The sequence below is a fragment of the Ursus arctos genome, unplaced genomic scaffold, assembly GCF_023065955.2.
Source record: "Ursus arctos isolate Adak ecotype North America unplaced genomic scaffold, UrsArc2.0 scaffold_27, whole genome shotgun sequence".
In the NCBI taxonomy this organism is placed as follows: Eukaryota; Metazoa; Chordata; class Mammalia; order Carnivora; family Ursidae; genus Ursus; species Ursus arctos.
Window position 1 is genome coordinate 32,668,827 of NW_026622952.1, and position 16,613 is coordinate 32,685,439.

The window sequence follows — 16,613 nt, forward strand, 5'->3', positions numbered from 1 at the left end:
TTTTCTGTCACTACACCAGCCGGCTTGGAGAGTCTCAAGTGTTTATCTATCCTAGAAAACATCTTGCTTTTACAGGTCATTTTGTGTTCATTGTCACCCATTGTAGGGCTAAAAGACAGGGCTTCATTGCTAATTATTTGCAGGTGAATTAACTATGTGGAAGTACACCAGAGGTATTCTCGTTAGGACCCGAGGTTCGAAACAGTTTAAACAACTACAAGGCAAGAGCAGATGGTACCTTCATTTTTTTTTTAAAGTAATAAACATAAAGAAAAGTACTCCTAAGGAATATAGTCCCCCGGAAAGCAAACCATGTGCATTGTCAGCATTGGGAAGAAGCCCAGTTCCCAAAACATTTTAAAAGTATATGATTGCTCTGCATTGAACCATACTGACACCTTTAATCTATTTGTAATAAATAACTGTAATGCGTTTGTCATTAACAACCTGAGGGAAAGTGCGGTTAGAAGGAATTACACCTTTTCCAGCTGTTTCTTGGCTAACTAAATTTTCTTAAGAATAATCTACCTAAACGGATGCAGATATAAAAGGGAGTACTGTGAAGGTGTAGGGCACTTTAATGGCCTTTAGAACAGACTGAGACTAAATTAAGCAAGCAGTCTTTTTCATTTTCCGCACTTTGATCCTTGGTTAGCGTTGTTTTCAGCAAGAATGAATAATAGTCCTGCGTTCTATTACTCTTTTAACCTCAAGTGTGAGGCCCCATGGCAAAAATAATGCAGAAATAATGTGAAAGTTATTGTTTCTTTTTTTGCTGTCTCCTTTTGATTATATATTAAAATGAATGTCTAAGAATATTTCAACAAAGCAAAATTAAACAAATGAGCATATCCCCATTAGGGAGAATTCAATCATTTGTATCATTTTGGGGAAGTTTGAATATTTTCAGGTCACTGGAATTGAAAAGAGTAAGAATGAGAAAGAACTTCTCACTTTTGACCAATCTGTATTCATGTTAATGTCAGAAAAACCTACCTACTTGCTGGTTCAGGGATAAGAACTTTGGGTGTTTGTTTGTTTTTGTTGTTCTGTTTGTTGCCTCTTTCTCTTTTTATAGTTTCTTTCTTTGTATTACTTAATAAGAACTTTGTTGTTTCCATTATTATCTAAGGCACAAAACTAATTTACTTAAATAGTGTTTCTGTAAGGTTGTTAAGAGAACAAAATGGTCACCACCTGTAACAGTAACCAACGTAGAAGAACAGTCAGTTCATGCCTATTCTCTGTTGTCCTCTTGTCTTTGCATCCTCTGACCAGATGAATTACTTAATGTCTACATGTCTACTAATAATTCTGTTTCAAATTAGATCTGGGACATGCTGCTGTCAGGAAGGATGGGGATCTCAATCACTCTTTAGCATTCCGAGACCTCTCTGGGCGTATAAGATTCTCCTCACCCCTGCAGTTTTTTCTTGTGGCTTTGGGCTTGCTGGTTTTGACCTATAAACTTTGTCCTCTTGGGCTACTTTGGCATCTGGTACACGTGTAGAAGAGATAGAAATGACCCTTTGGGGATACGATCCGCCTTATATTCTATGTGAGTGGTACCCTTTGGAGTTGTGCTCTGGAGCTGTTCTGTGAATGAGCTGAACAGCTGTATGCTTAATCCTGAAATCTACTTTGTCACAGGGCAGAGGGACCCAGTCTGCTGAAATTTTTAATTAAATGTGTATTTGAGTGCCTGTCCGTCGGTAGTGTTCATATATAGTATGAACCAGAGGGGCATCAGATATTCTTCCAGAGCATGTTAAGGGACCCGATATGGACTACAAATACAAAAATCCACTATTCCAATAAGAAGCTTCATTAGACTTCTTCCATATTTCTAGAGAAGAAAGTTGTGTATGTTCCTGTGCCATATGTTTATATCTTAAAGTTTAAATTCCTGTTTCTATGAAGAAGAGTATTATGGAAACAAGCATGTTAAATTGCTATTTATTCCTCATAGCTAAACATGTTGGAAGAGCACAGGGCTAAGATTATGAACGTAATTTCAGAAATCATGCAGCAGCAAATGAAATATTCCTCAGCAAATTTGGAAATCGGATTGACTATATCATAAAATATGATAGTTTTGTGGAAGCTTGAAGATTTTTAAAGGTGTTGTTTTTACACTTTGCTAATTACGCTTTGATATGCTCATAATTTGTTTTTGACATGTGTGCACCCAAAGTTACCGAAATTTAAATTTGTTACAAATGTGTGTTTCTGAGAGTATATTACCAGACAGAGCTGGGTTAGTTTGAGTAGGCACAACTCTTTCTGAGGAGTTACTGAGTATTTTTCAGTCTGGAGTTATGACCATACTGTAAAATTTCATGCATACATTCATGAAAGAAAAAAAAATGTTAACATTCAAAGTCCTCTCAAGTAGCTAATGAACAAAACGTATTTCTGAAAAATAGCTTTTTGGAGAAGAATCTCTACCTTTTAACACAAATCTGAAGCATTCCATTGAACCTCTGAATATCCAAATAGACAAAGGGAACGGCCCTTGGATAAATCTGACTACAAAGCTACCATCTCCCACAGCTCTGGTTAGATAACGAATACCTTAGGAAATTAAAAGTGCACATAGGTGTTCAGTTTTTCTGTGGTAATATCATCAGAGAAAGCAATTAGAAATCTAGTAATTATGTTCTCATGAAGTTATCAAACATGTGGTGACTAGTCTTAGTTCCAGTATCGACTAGTGAGTTCATCTAACTTAGCACCTTGTCTTCATATAGAATCAGGCTGTCACTACACACAGACATGTTTCTCTTCTATGTATAATAGCCTTTCTGAAGAAGGTTCTAGAATTCTACAATAACTCATCAGAACAACACTTTGAGTCTAATTAGAAAAAATAACACAAACTAATTGCAGAAAATTCTGAAAATACATATAAACTAAAATAGAAGAAATTAAATATGAAGCCCTCATCAATCTCTACGCAGAGCTAAATATTGTTAAAGTATTTTGTGTAACGTTTTATAGTCTACGGTTTTTGTGTCTCTTTTTTCCCACTTAGCAATACATTGTGAACACTTCTATGACTTTAACTATTCTTCTGTTATGTTGAGGTATTGAGTGGGGCAATAAAGAGCACTTTTCTTCCTGTACGATTTCTGAATATTTGCAGCATAAGGCAAAGTGTTGGCAGAAGGGGCCCAAAATTTCATCTTTAATACTGATGCAGATTAGGTTGGGAAATGTAGATTATAAATTAAATCAAAGGTCCATTTTAATACCGAGCCCAAATTTAAATAGCATACCCACCCAACAACAGATTGTCCCAGCTTAACGTAAGTCTTTGTCTCCAATACTGCTATCCAGATAATTTTAAGTAAGAGTAAAGGATAGCTTATGCTACCTGCAGGAAAACTCAATCCCAAAAGGAAATGGCAGCGTCCTGATACCCTTTCCCTGTTTCCAAACTCACTAATCAGATTCAGTTATTTCTCCGTGATAAGGAGATGTGACAAGATGAAGATAAGGCCGGAGTGTCTGCTAATTAAATTACCTGGTAGGAAACAGGACCTAGGGTGAAAATTCCCCTGCTCATCTCCACCAAAATATAGAATCGCTTTTAATGGATGTGGAAACATAATGTCAGTGTCTAAATTAATCCTTTCTTGTGGAACACTTCAACTGTTTCCAAATGTTCACTACAAAAACCAGTATCCTGATATATATCTTCATGTGTGTATTTTTGCATTTATTATTTTAATAAGATTAATTACTAGAAGTTGAATTGCTAAATATTCATAATTTTCCTTCCAGAGTGGCAGCCAACATGCAAATGCCCATAAGCAGTATTTAAAATTACCCCACTTACGAGACATTTTTAGATTCCTAACAACCTCTGTACTACACTGTAATAATTCTTTATCAGTTTATTAAACAGCGAGGACCTGATGTGATTTCTTTACTCTTTGCTTTGATTACTGTTGATATTTAATGTGTTGTGTATATTTAATGGTCATTTACATGTCTTCTTTTGTGAATTACCTGTTTGGGTTAAACCTATTTTTCTTTAAATAGTTAATATACTATATTTATTTGCTAAAATTTTCATTATGTAACACAATATATAGTAATGAGTCTTGCAAGATGTGAAGTAGTATATAAAGATTCCGATTAAAATTCCGATTCAAAAATGAGTCATTTAATTGTTACATTTTCTTTTAAGTGCAAAATGTTCCAGTTTTTACTGTGACTGCTAAAGGTGCTTATTTAAAAACTGTCACCTCTAAGGGGCGCCTGGGTGGCACAGCGGTTAAGCGCCTGCCTTCGGCTCAGGGCGTGATCCCGGCGTTACGGGATCAAGCCCCACATCAGGCTCCTCTGCTATGAGCCTGCTTCTTCCTCTCCCACTCCCCCTGCTTGTGTTCCCTCTCTCGCTGGCTGTCTCTATCTCTGTCAAATAAATAAATAAAAAAAAAATCTTTAAAATAAAAAAAAATAATAATAAATAAATAAATAAAAACTGTCACCTCTAAAATTTTCAAACTAAGTTGTTTTTTTGCAAAATAGATTTGGAACCTATAGGAAACCAAACTTTTCAGTAAGATTGGCTTTATAAACAGCCCATGCTAATTTTTAGCCGATGAATTAAAATACATGACATCGTACTCCATTTACAGTTTTTGCCTGTCTATACTTTCTTTTAATGCCTCTAACACCAATGTTTAGTTCATCTTATCTGATAATTTTTCCCAAGAACTACATTCACTTTCAACATATGAAATTTAGGCGATGTATTTCACAACCTCAGAAAATATTATGATCTCTTCACCCGGTCCTTGAACTTAGAGGTGATATAGCTTGTGAGAAGAGTATTTTTGCTTTCTAATCCTTTGTGGGAAAATCTTATTTATGGCTTCCATCAACCAGAATGCTCTAGTTCTGTTTCCTTTCACATCAGAAATAAATATTTCTTATAAGCATTGCCTGTCATTGAGTTGAGTCCCCTTTGGCTACCGTGGAAAATAATGTTGCCATATCTATTATACGTGATCTGGCATGACCTTCCTATATTAATGCATGACCTCATTACAAACACTAAGCATTTTGTTTCCTCTTTAATTCTCAGTGGGGCACAAATATATTAACCCACGACATTTTTCGTAATAGAGATGAGAGAATGAAAGCAATGCGTTGAAACTTACATTAACATTCAATGGGGTGTTTTGCTTCAGAAAGGCAAGTAATTATTTTGTAGTAGTCTGTTGTTGTTATTGTTTGAAATTTGTCCCTAGAAAATAAAATTATGCAAATAAATCCCTAAGTTTGGTACAATTGCTGTTTGTGTAATATGACCACTGATCATCCAATTTCACAGGAGTCTTTGAGCAGTGGGTTGGGTCACAGGGATGGCTTTCCTCAGGGAAGCAAGGGAATGATGCTGATGTGAGCCCAGCCCGGAAGCATATTCGAAGCAAGCCCACTTCAGATGAGTGGGTTTATGGAGAAGGCAGAAAATACATAGAATGGCATAAAAACTGTTTGGATACCAAACAATTTAGGAGTACAGAGGTGCAGTATCTATGATCACATTCATAGGTCTTGGCTTTGAAATATTGTCCAGCTTCTTTTTCCCTCTCAGTCACTAGCTGAGCTACCAGGAGGAAAGTAATACTTATCTCTCTGAGGCCTTTGGGGCTTATTCATTCTTCTAAAAGTGGGAGGTTTGGAGGAAAATCATTAGTCATTGCCTGGATACTAAAGAGAGGAAACCTCATCCACTAAACAATGACCATTTTGCCATTTGCAATGAACTATTCAACTGGGGATTTTTTTGTTGTTGTTTCTTTGAGCTGAATGAGGTTATTCATCACTTTATCTCCCCCCAGGGCTAGTTACTTTGGAGTTTACTGAATAAAAGAAAAGAAGCAAAGAAAAGGGAGGGGAGAGTGCAGTATTTTCACCAGCCTCCTAATTATAGTGATTTGTGAGTTACTAAACAGAAGTAGTATCAAATATGTGTGCCACATGAATCACTATATTAGTTTTGAGATATATTGGACACTGTGTAGATGAACTTTGGTCTTCTAAGTGATGGCTATGCTCCAATGGTTTCCCATTCAACTTCAAATATAATGACTCTCACTCACAGTTGTTATAAGAGCTGTATATAATCTGGCCCCTTGCCTCATATCTCTGCGTTCCAATTACACCACCTTTTCTGCCCCTGGAACACACCAACCTAAGGCCTTTTAGGAAACCTCTCCCCCCTTAGAAACTGCATGTGGGGAAAAATAAAAAGAAATTGGCATGCGTGGATCCATACTATTAGGTCACAAATGCCATTCTTCCATTCCTTCCTCAGACAGGAAAAGCCTTTCCTGAGTATTCCATACAGAAACGTTCCCCTCCCAGATACTCTATCATCATACCCGGTCTTAGTTTCTTTAGACAGCTTTGCTTATCAGAAATGATCTTGATTTTTGTGTTTTATTTTGTTTTCTTTTGTTTTTCTATGTGTGCTTGTTCATTGTCTCCCTCACAACTGTGTAAACTCAGAGCAGGGATCCTGTCTGCCTTTTTCACCACTCTGTCCAGCACCTAGAAGCGTGTTTGGCGTGTCGTTGGTCCTCAGTACAGAATTGCTGAATGAAATAGTGCTTGCTTAGTCTGTACAACAGCATAATTGTATCATCCAGACCTCATCAACTATTTGAAGACTGCTCCTGACACATTCAAGAGACCTCAGACAAATAACCCCTATATCTGTAACTACACCAAAATAGCCAATCCAAGATTAAGGTGACATCCTGAGATTCAGGGTCTAATCCCTTCCTTCTTTTAACAATTTATATTAAATGGCATATTGACTTGTTCTAGGCTCTGGAGGCCCAGTAATGAATAAGACAGACATGTTCTTTGACTTCAGAGTGCTTAGAATCCTATTAGTAGCTGAGATAATAATTAAGGAAGCAAATATAATGCAGTATGATAACTTCTGTATGGGAAAAAAAAAAAAAATGCAGTGCATTTTTAAAAGTTCCCTAGCTGGAGCATCCAGTGCAGTTCTGGGAGATTGGTAAAGACTTCTTGGAGGAACTGTCTCTAATCACATCTTTCTTTCTTTCTTTCTTTCTTTCTTTCTTTCTTTCTTTCTTTCTTTCTTTCTTTCTAAGATTTATTTGAGAGAGAGAGAGCGAGAGAATGTATGCATGGAGGGAGGGGCAGAGGGAGAGAGAATCTCAGCACACTCCTTGCTGATCCAGGAGCCCAAGCAGGGCTCTATCCCAGGACCCCAAGATCATGACCTGAGCTGAAATCAAGAGTCGGACACTTAACCGACTGATCCACCCAGGCGCCCTCTAATCAGACACTTTGAATAGATAAGGAAGTCAGAGAAAGAGGAGGCCGAAGATTAAAAAAAAAAAAAAAAATCAGAAACATGTTTTGATTTTACCTTAGGGAAATGAACACTGCAGACTTTTAAGTAAGGAGATGGACAGATTTGTATTTTAGAGACATCACCTAACTGCAGTATTACAAACAATTTTATGGAAGCTGGACCTGAAGTAGCAAGTTAGAGGCAATTGTATTAACCTAAGCAGGAGGTGATGGGACATTGATCTAGGAAGTGATGGTGGAGAGATGTAGAGTGCTCTTTTAGAGGAATAATCAGTGGGGCTTTGTTATGGATTAGATGTTGGCATTTAAAGGGAGGATAGGGCATAATATATGCCCAGGTTTCTGACTTTACCATTGGGTGGTAGTACTTTCCATTCTTCGGTTCAGTTAATATTTTCTTTTTTTTTTTTTTAAAAGATATTTTATTTATTTATTCGACAGAGATAGAGACAGCCAGCGAGAGAGGGAACACAAGCAGGGGGAGTGGGAGAGGAAGAAGCAGGCTCACAGCAGAAGAGCCTGATGTGGGGCTTGATCCCAGATCACCGGGATCACGCCCTGAGCCGAAGGCAGACGCTTAACCGCTGTGCCACCCAGGCGCCCCCAGTTAATATTTTCTAAACACTGAGGATGAGCAAGTGCAAAGGTCCTGAGGCTCAGTGTGTTTGAGGAACAGCAAGAAGGTTGGCCTGACACGTGCTAGAGGACAGTGAAAGATAACGTTCTAAGCAGACAAAGAGAACATGAGAGAATAAACAAGAGCCTGATGATGATGAGGTGTTTCTTCAGTTACCTAACATTTCAACAACCAGCAAAGCATTCAAACGCCAGCTAGATGACATCTTCATAGAGATGTTGTGCAACTGCATAGAACCTGTTTCTGGAATCACTGATCTTTAAATTGCTTCTACAAACTATGTGATTCTATAGTTCTGTTATTCTCAATCAAGCCCAGCCTTCATATCTCCATGTGGTGGCATCCTGCATTTGCATTGCTTCCTTCTAGTAGTGGCAGGTTTCTATAGACAGACCCAGCATCTGACTGATGCCTCTGTGACCTATAATAACTTTATAATTATTTTCAGGTTCTCAGGCACCATCAAAATTGTTTTAAGATATATTAATATTAGTATTTCTTAATAATAACAATGTGAGCTTTATTGCTTAAAGAAAATTAAAAAAAAAAATAGTATGTGATTGGACCAATATGGTATTAGGTCAGAGCTAACCTTGAGCATAACCGAGAAGCAGGAAGAGCTTTTTCTTGAATATTTTTCTTTCCTTGTGATGCACCTTCTTTTTTTCCCACTTTAGACAGCTCTCCCACTGTTTTTTGTTAGAAGCCTCCAACACATTGCTGAAGGCTCTCTCTACACATGCCCATCAGCACAACAGAAGTCTACCCATTCAGTTCCCTCTGGATATTGTTACTTTCCAATGTGAAAGCTAGCTAACCTGATAAATTGATCTGTATAGTTTTGCTAATGGAAAGCCTAGCTCACTGTCTTCATCTCTGTATATTATATATACAGCCCATAGTTACCTATTTCAGAAATTGCATCTTGTGTTGATTTTTTTGGGCTCACGGTTGACAGTTCAAGTGTTGTGTGTTACTGGCAGAGGAGATATTTGGGGCAGATGGGGTCAAGTCTTAAGTAAAAAGTAGAGAGGTTTCTTTCCACTTAATACCAACTACTAACAAATTTACCTTTTCTATGGATGCCACATATTTTCAGCCTTTTAATAATGTACAATGAACTCAAAGTCAGATAGTGGGAGAAGAGAAAGAATTATAATGTTGTGCTAAGAAACCATTACGTGATCAGAATCTGGCCTCTGGATAAAGCTCCAAGAGACTTTCCTACGTACTGGGAAAGCTCCATGACAGTTTTTCTGTTGGATCTTAGCTAACAGTCACATCATTACTCAAATACATTCAAGTGCTTACTTAGCCTTCCTTAACCAAAAAAATAAAATAAAATAAAATAAATCAATACATAAATAAAAATAAAAATAAATAAGAAATAAAAATCCAACTAATCCTTTTATCAGTCTCCATAGAACCTAGATAGTGAATAAGCTATCTTCCTTAAATCCTAGGTACATAAAATACGGACTATAACTTTGTGGCATGGCATTGTTTAAACCTGTTATTCTTTTTAATGAGGAGTTGGGCTGTTGATATACTTAATTAATGTATTTTTTGTGTTTTTATGTGCATTCCCAAAGGCCTTAAGGCAATGAGTACATTTTTAATACATTGCATTTGAAATAAATAAATAATGGTGGTTCATTACACTGGGACTTTTTTCATGGTAGAATCAAAGTGAATTAATATTTAACATTCTTTTAAGTCATTTAAACATGAATTTTATGGGTTTTTTTCCCCTAAAAATGGCAATACATACTGTGAAATGTTCCTGTTAGAAGACTAATTTTAGATATTCAGTTGAGAATAACATTTAAGTAGAAAAATTTTCTGAGAGCATTTTTTTTTCAAATTATTTATGTGATGAAAACCCAATACTGCTTATTTATATTTGTGTCCATTGTAAGTTTTAAGCCAAAAATCCTGTTATTTTTCTAATTTGTCAAATAAAAAAATCCAGTGTATCTGTAATACAAGGAATTAGAATTTTAATGAGATAAGAGATAGGTATCTGAATTACTAAAGATTAAAAAGTTAGCCCCAGTTTTTACAAAACTGTTTTTGTGCCTCAGCAAACTTTTTTATTCTCTTCCAAGACAATATGTATGCCTCTTTCATCCCCCCCCCCCACCTCTGGGGAAATAATTTTGGCATAGTTCCTAGAGTAAGAATGAAGTAGATATAATGCGCATTCTAAAACATTGAGATGGGCATATCTTCAGCAAATGGATTCAGTATCTGAATACCAAAGATACTTTAATTGCTTATTAACAACATTTTAAACCATCTGATTAATGCACATTGTGAACATATTCTTAAAATCATTTTTTATAACAAGAAAAAAGTGCTATAACTGTCCACTTAAGATCATTAAAGTAACATTGGATGTAAATTTTAAATAGACTTATCCTTTGGAATAGAGTAGACTATACGTTATGTACATATATAATAAAGAAGTTTCAACATTAAATATGGGCAAAATTAGAAAACCAGTTCCTTTTCTGCTTAAGGAAATATCAAGTCAGTTATTGTGGGTATGTGTGCCTATCTATGCAATGTTAATTTGCAATACTTTTTATCATACATCCATGAAAGCCATGTATTTCCCCTCATAGGGAGTACTGACATATCATTTCCAGTGCTTGCAGTGTTAGGCTTTGTTATCGAATTTTGGAATTCCGTGTCCTACACTTTTGACTAGATGCTCAATTGTCTTCAAATTTGAATCCTTAAAAGCAGACTCTTTCTTACTGACACATAGAAATTACTGGAGCTAGCACTCTTAAAGAATTTCTGGGAAGTATCACCTCTTTTTCTAGAATTTTTTTGTCCAAATATATCCACGCAAGTTGGACAAAAACTGTTGGCAGTCACTTGAAAGTCAATGATGTGTATGGACTAACCCCTGCATGCAGAACTATAGGTATTGATTGGCAAGTCAGGGGACTGCTCTCTGCCTTCAAGGGACTCCTACTTTACATGGTGAGTCTGGACACAGCATGTGACTTAAGCTCCTTATATAAGGACATTTTAATCTACTCTGAGTTTTGTAGAGTCAGGGAGACAGAGGGTCATATACTAAGGGGGAGCAAGAACAAAGGTTGTGGAATCAGATGGACCTGTTGTCAGTCCAGTTCATAATCGCTTTGTGCTGTGAATTCTGAATAGGGTATTTTTTCTCACTGTGCCTCAGTTTCCTCTTATATAAAATGAAAATGGTAGTGTGTATTTCATGTGGTGAATATAGAATAATTCAATACAAGTATTTGGTATTCGGTAACTAGTACTTTCTTTCTCAGTGTCCTCAAATACTCGGGTGAGGAATATAAAGATTTCATGTTGTGAATATAGAATAATTCAATTCATGTTGTGAATATAGAATAATTCAATACAAGTATTTGGTATTCGGTAACTAGTACTTTCTTTCTCAGTGTCCTCAAATACTCGGGTGAGGAATATAAAGATTTATCAAAATAGTTGAGTAAACTTAGAAAATCGTTTTAAAGTAAATGAGCTAAACAGGCATATAAGGTATGGTGGCATAATTCTCAAGGACCCTTAGCTTTATAGGAAGGTAGATTTTCACTTCGATTCAGAAAGTATAGGAAAACTTGGCCACCCATTTTTCCTACAGGTATTGATGTGGTCATGAAAGATGTGAACCAGAGTCTCCTTGATAAAGCTACTTACTAGTCCTGAGACAGTTAGTGGTGTTGAGGCAGCTGGGGAAGGGCCAGTCTCAGAAGGAACACTCTGAGTCTTGTGGACTCCACCCACCCATGTCCACAGAGGACAGTGTCAGAGCTGAGGAGAGGCATCCCTAGTGGGGATATGAGCAGTTGTGATAATTAAATGAAACAGTGCAAATAAATCTTTTAGTGCTAGTGTAAGATAAACAATACATGTTGTTTGGTGTAGCTACTATCTTTGTCATTTACCTTACAAATTGCAGTAGAAATTAGAACAGAAAGACATGTAAGAAAGACACCTCTCACAGAATTCCTGAAGGACAGAAAAGTGATGTCAAGTAAGACTTTCCAGAAAAGATAAGAACTTAGTTGAATTTTGTAAAACTAGTTGAAGTCATGTGACTAAGATATAGAAGCATATTCTGGGTCCAGAATCAAACTTTGAAGCTCCCACCTCCCTGAGTTTTTTGTGGTTTGCTGATTTCTGTGAGCCTTACCCAGTATAAGAGCTCAGCAGATGCTCTTGAGTGAACAGATGTCTAAATGGATACATTTCCTGGAATGGAGAATAAGTTTTGACGTAGGAGTCCCATCATCCTTTCTGAGAGCTGGTCATGTTTCAGGAGCTACATCCCTTGTGGAGACAGGGAAGGAAGACCGGGTAACACAGCTGGTTTTCAGGCTGGATGTTCCATTTGGTCCCCAGGCACCCTAATTGCTCCCTGTAAAAGGTTACTCATGTGAGCAGCCATCTTAGCCCCCAGTTCAGTGAGTAGCATTGGCTACATGGTGGTTATCATTTATTAATTGCTGTCTGCAAAGACCTATAACTTTGAAAGGTGGGAAACCCCTGATAGCCTTGGAAAGTCTGTTTCATTATATTGGCTATTTTAAAAGAGTGATTCTTACATTAGTATTCTTATGACTCATTTTAATGTCTGCGTTTTCCCTTTGTAAATTTATTGAGATATGAGTGTCTGCTTTTATATAACATTTATCTTAAATTTTGTAATATCAGAATGGACTCTTGCTGTGCTAGAGAAACTGCCTCTGGCTGTATTCCAGTCGTCTGATTTTTTTTCTCAGCTGCTGGACTGTCTATCGATCTGGTCACCTAAGGTGAAGGAAAAAAAAAAAAAAAAACAAGCTCAACAAAAATTGTATTCAAAGCTCCTGTGATCACTTTTTCCCCTTTTGTGGCAGCAGGAGGGCAGTGGGGGAAGGGATATTTCTCCCTCTCGTGGGGGAAAATGAGAAAATCACAGCCACACACAATTTATGTAGGTCATGCTACTACGGAAAGGAGAATAAGTCTATATCCATTTCCTATAAGAGAAAGCAAAATTGGCCCACTCCAAAATTTAGCCTTTTGTCTATTTCAGAAACACTTTATATAACTGAAAATCAAGCTGTTGCTATAATATCCTACTGAATGGTAGTATTTGCACAAATGAAAAAAGAAAATTATGTAAAATAGACAAGTAATTTACAGTTCCATGGGCAAATTTCTTGGCAAGTGAGGATGTTACTGGCATGGGTTGCCACTGATTTTGAATAAATCAAAGTTACAAAGTGATAAGAAAAATAAAAACATTTGACAATTACCTAAAGCTGTAATTACTAAATATACTGTGATGAAATAGTTTTGAAAGTGGATTTTCACCCTTATATTTTAATTTGTGTTATTAAATATTTTACCATTCTTTAATGTAAATACAATATTCATCAAGTATGACAAAATTAGGAAATGTTATTCTAAAATTAGGAATGTTATTCTTAATGGCATTTTGGCTTTACTTTGTTACGTATCCGCCTCTGTGTATTTCTTTTTCCTTGATAGAAGCTGTTTTGGATAAAACAAGATTATTTTCATTCTCTTCAAGTGGAATCTTTAGCTTTCTCTCAGACAATGGGGTTGAAGGTCATGTCAGAAGACAGTGGAGAAATATATATGTGAGTGGAAAGCACCAGAGGGAAAGCAAGAGAGACAAAGGGCAGGAAATTAGGGTGGTCAGAGGTGCAGAAGCAGACAGAGAAGGGCATGGGATTAAAACTGATAGCACCCAGGTGGCCTGAGAGCACAGTCGTGAGACAGGGTGGGCCAGAGAGAACACCTCAGGAGCGCTGAGGGCACCACACTGAAGCCCTGACTTAGAACCTGAAAAAGGATTATCAGGAGAAGCAAAAAAGAGAACTTTTCTTACAAACTCCCGATTAGCACCCACTTGCCCATCACTCTTACTCAGTGACCTCTGCCCCTTCCTGTTTTGCAGGAAATATAAGGGGCCTCAGTAGTAAAGATTCACTCAGCTACAGGAGTAAAGATTCCCCAACTTTATCCCAAACCTCCAACACATCTACCCACCAATTCCTCATCTTTGTCAGCAATCTCTGTTTTGTGCTGTTAATCCCATTAGCTCCTGTTGTCTCTGAGGTTTTATTCCGTTATCTTAGGGTCTTTTTTCTACTGGCAATTTCTTCCTCCCTCACATGTTCCTTTAGCATGGAAATGGGATCTTAACCTCATAAAACAACAGTTAAAAGAACCAAAGACAAAAGCACAATGTTATCAAGTTGCTTTGTATCTTTCCCCTTTAGCTACTGGCCTGTGGGAGTGAGCTGTCTTCCACTGTGGAGTTTAGAGTGTTGTCTACACAACCTAATATCCCTCCCCAGCCTTCCCTGATAGATACCTAATTTTGTTCAACTATCTACCTTACCCAACCTCAGATAAATTTTGTTTAACAGCACCTTGATTTTTTCCCTGTTACTTTTATCAGTCCGAGGTACACTTTTTGTCTAAGTTTGCCTAATAAAATGGACAGATTTGACCTTTAGTCCATGCTAGTAGGTAGAATTCTCTCCATTCTCTTTCTGGAACGTAAATACACAAACTTGCACCTACAGTCTGTGTTCAAGCCATGGGGAAACCAGTCTGAGGATGAAGCTTGCTAGAGATGGCCAAGACCAAAGCAAAGAGAAATGCCCTGATTACCTTCAAATACTGACTTAAGTAATTCTGGAGCCTGTTTTACCTCTGAATTTCTGTTATGTAATATCGTAAGTCAGTTCAGGCAAAAGCTAATCTGGGTTGGATTTCTGTTGCTTTCATCACAATGCATCATAATTAGCTTATAGATCTACTGGACCTGATTCCCCGCCCCCCTCCACTTCTTAATCAATTCTCTGCCTGTTCTACCCCATAATTCCCAAAGAAGCAAGTCTGGCTAAGCTGACCAGTGAATTTTTAGTAGGTCCCACATACACCATTTCCTTCTTCTGTTAATTGATTCCTTGTTGATGCTCCTTGGTCCTTGAAATAGTACTTTCTATTGGGATTTTTAACAGTATTTTCCCGGTATTTTCTTAGCCTTAAAATGATTGTTTTCTTTAAGCTATTCTGTAGTACAGCACTCCTACAAAAGTCCAAATCTGCAATTCAGATTTTCCATTTGATATCTCTCCTTGGATAGTCATTAGTATCTTAAAGTAATCCTGTCCAACATGCAATTTTTCATGTTCTCCCTCCTTGCCCTGAATCTCAGATTTTACTCTTCTGTGTTAACTATTTTACTGACCACTCCAGTTTCTCATGGCACAAACTTGTCATCCTAGATTCTTCTCTCTTCCGTTCCAAGTGTTCACTAGATATCTAGGTTAATTCAGTGCTTCTCTGCTAATTCATTCCTCTTCATCCCTACTATTTCTGCCCAAGATGAAACTGTATCTCTTCTGTAGACTGTTACAATAACTTCTAACTTGCTCCCAGCCTCTATTCTTATTCCCCTGAAAGGGATCTTTCATCAATTTGCCAGCCAGAATAAATTTTAAAAATTAAAATGTGATTATGTTAGCTCCTCTGCCTCAAAAACTATTCATTAAATGCCACTTCCTGTAGTATAGAGGAAGGGCTCCCCTGATGTCATACAACTCTTGTTGTATAGTTGTGAAAAGTATCTTTATTCTTGCTGTTACTTTTGAATAGACATCATTTCTGTCCCTCACATGATTTGTCACCACCATACTAGCCCTACCAAACTATCCATCTTGATAGGTATTTTCTGTGTTTGCAATACTCTCTTCCTTTTGGTCCAATAAATAAACTATCATATCTAATTTTAATCCTGTGAAGTCTTCTCAGCACATTTGTTCTCCCTTCTGATCATCTCTTTTCATTATAAATATGTATAGTAGAGCATTTAACTCACTGTATCACATGCAGTTATTTACATGTCTTCTCATGGCTGTTGTGTTCATCACTGGATCTCCCAATTTTTATAAAAAAAGTGGTAAAAGGGTAGAGTTTTTTTTTCTCCCTCAACCGTTCTATTAAGCTCAATAATTTCAAAGTGTCCATCTGCAATATCTTCCAAAGGGAAGAGAAAGGACTTTTATTTCACAGACCAATTCTAATCAATATATAGTAGCTGCCTGGAATGTGTATGGAGAAATGTTCTGAAACTATACCCAAGTTCAGCTTGAGGGCATCTGGGTTAATTAGCATGGGTATGAGAACTCTTTCATTATATAGGTTTTACTCCATAAGTATACTTAATCTTTTATAAAGACTGCCAGTCTTTAACCAGAATTATATTAAATATTGAAATCAGGAGGGACACATAATCACCTTGCATATAGAGTTAGAACAACTTTAAAGATCATCACTTTGTTTTATATTAAAGGACTCTCAGGCTCAACGTGGAGAAAATATTTTTCCTGGGATAATACAGTTAGTTTAGATCTCAGTTTTCCTAATGACCAATTGAAACTTATGCTACAGTTGCCTATAAAAGAAAGGAAGGAAGGAAGGAAGGAAGGAAGGAAGGAAGGAAGGAAGGAAGGAAGGAAGGAAGGAAACTAAAGACAGTATCCTACTGGAATCCCCAAAACCTCAAATGTGCATC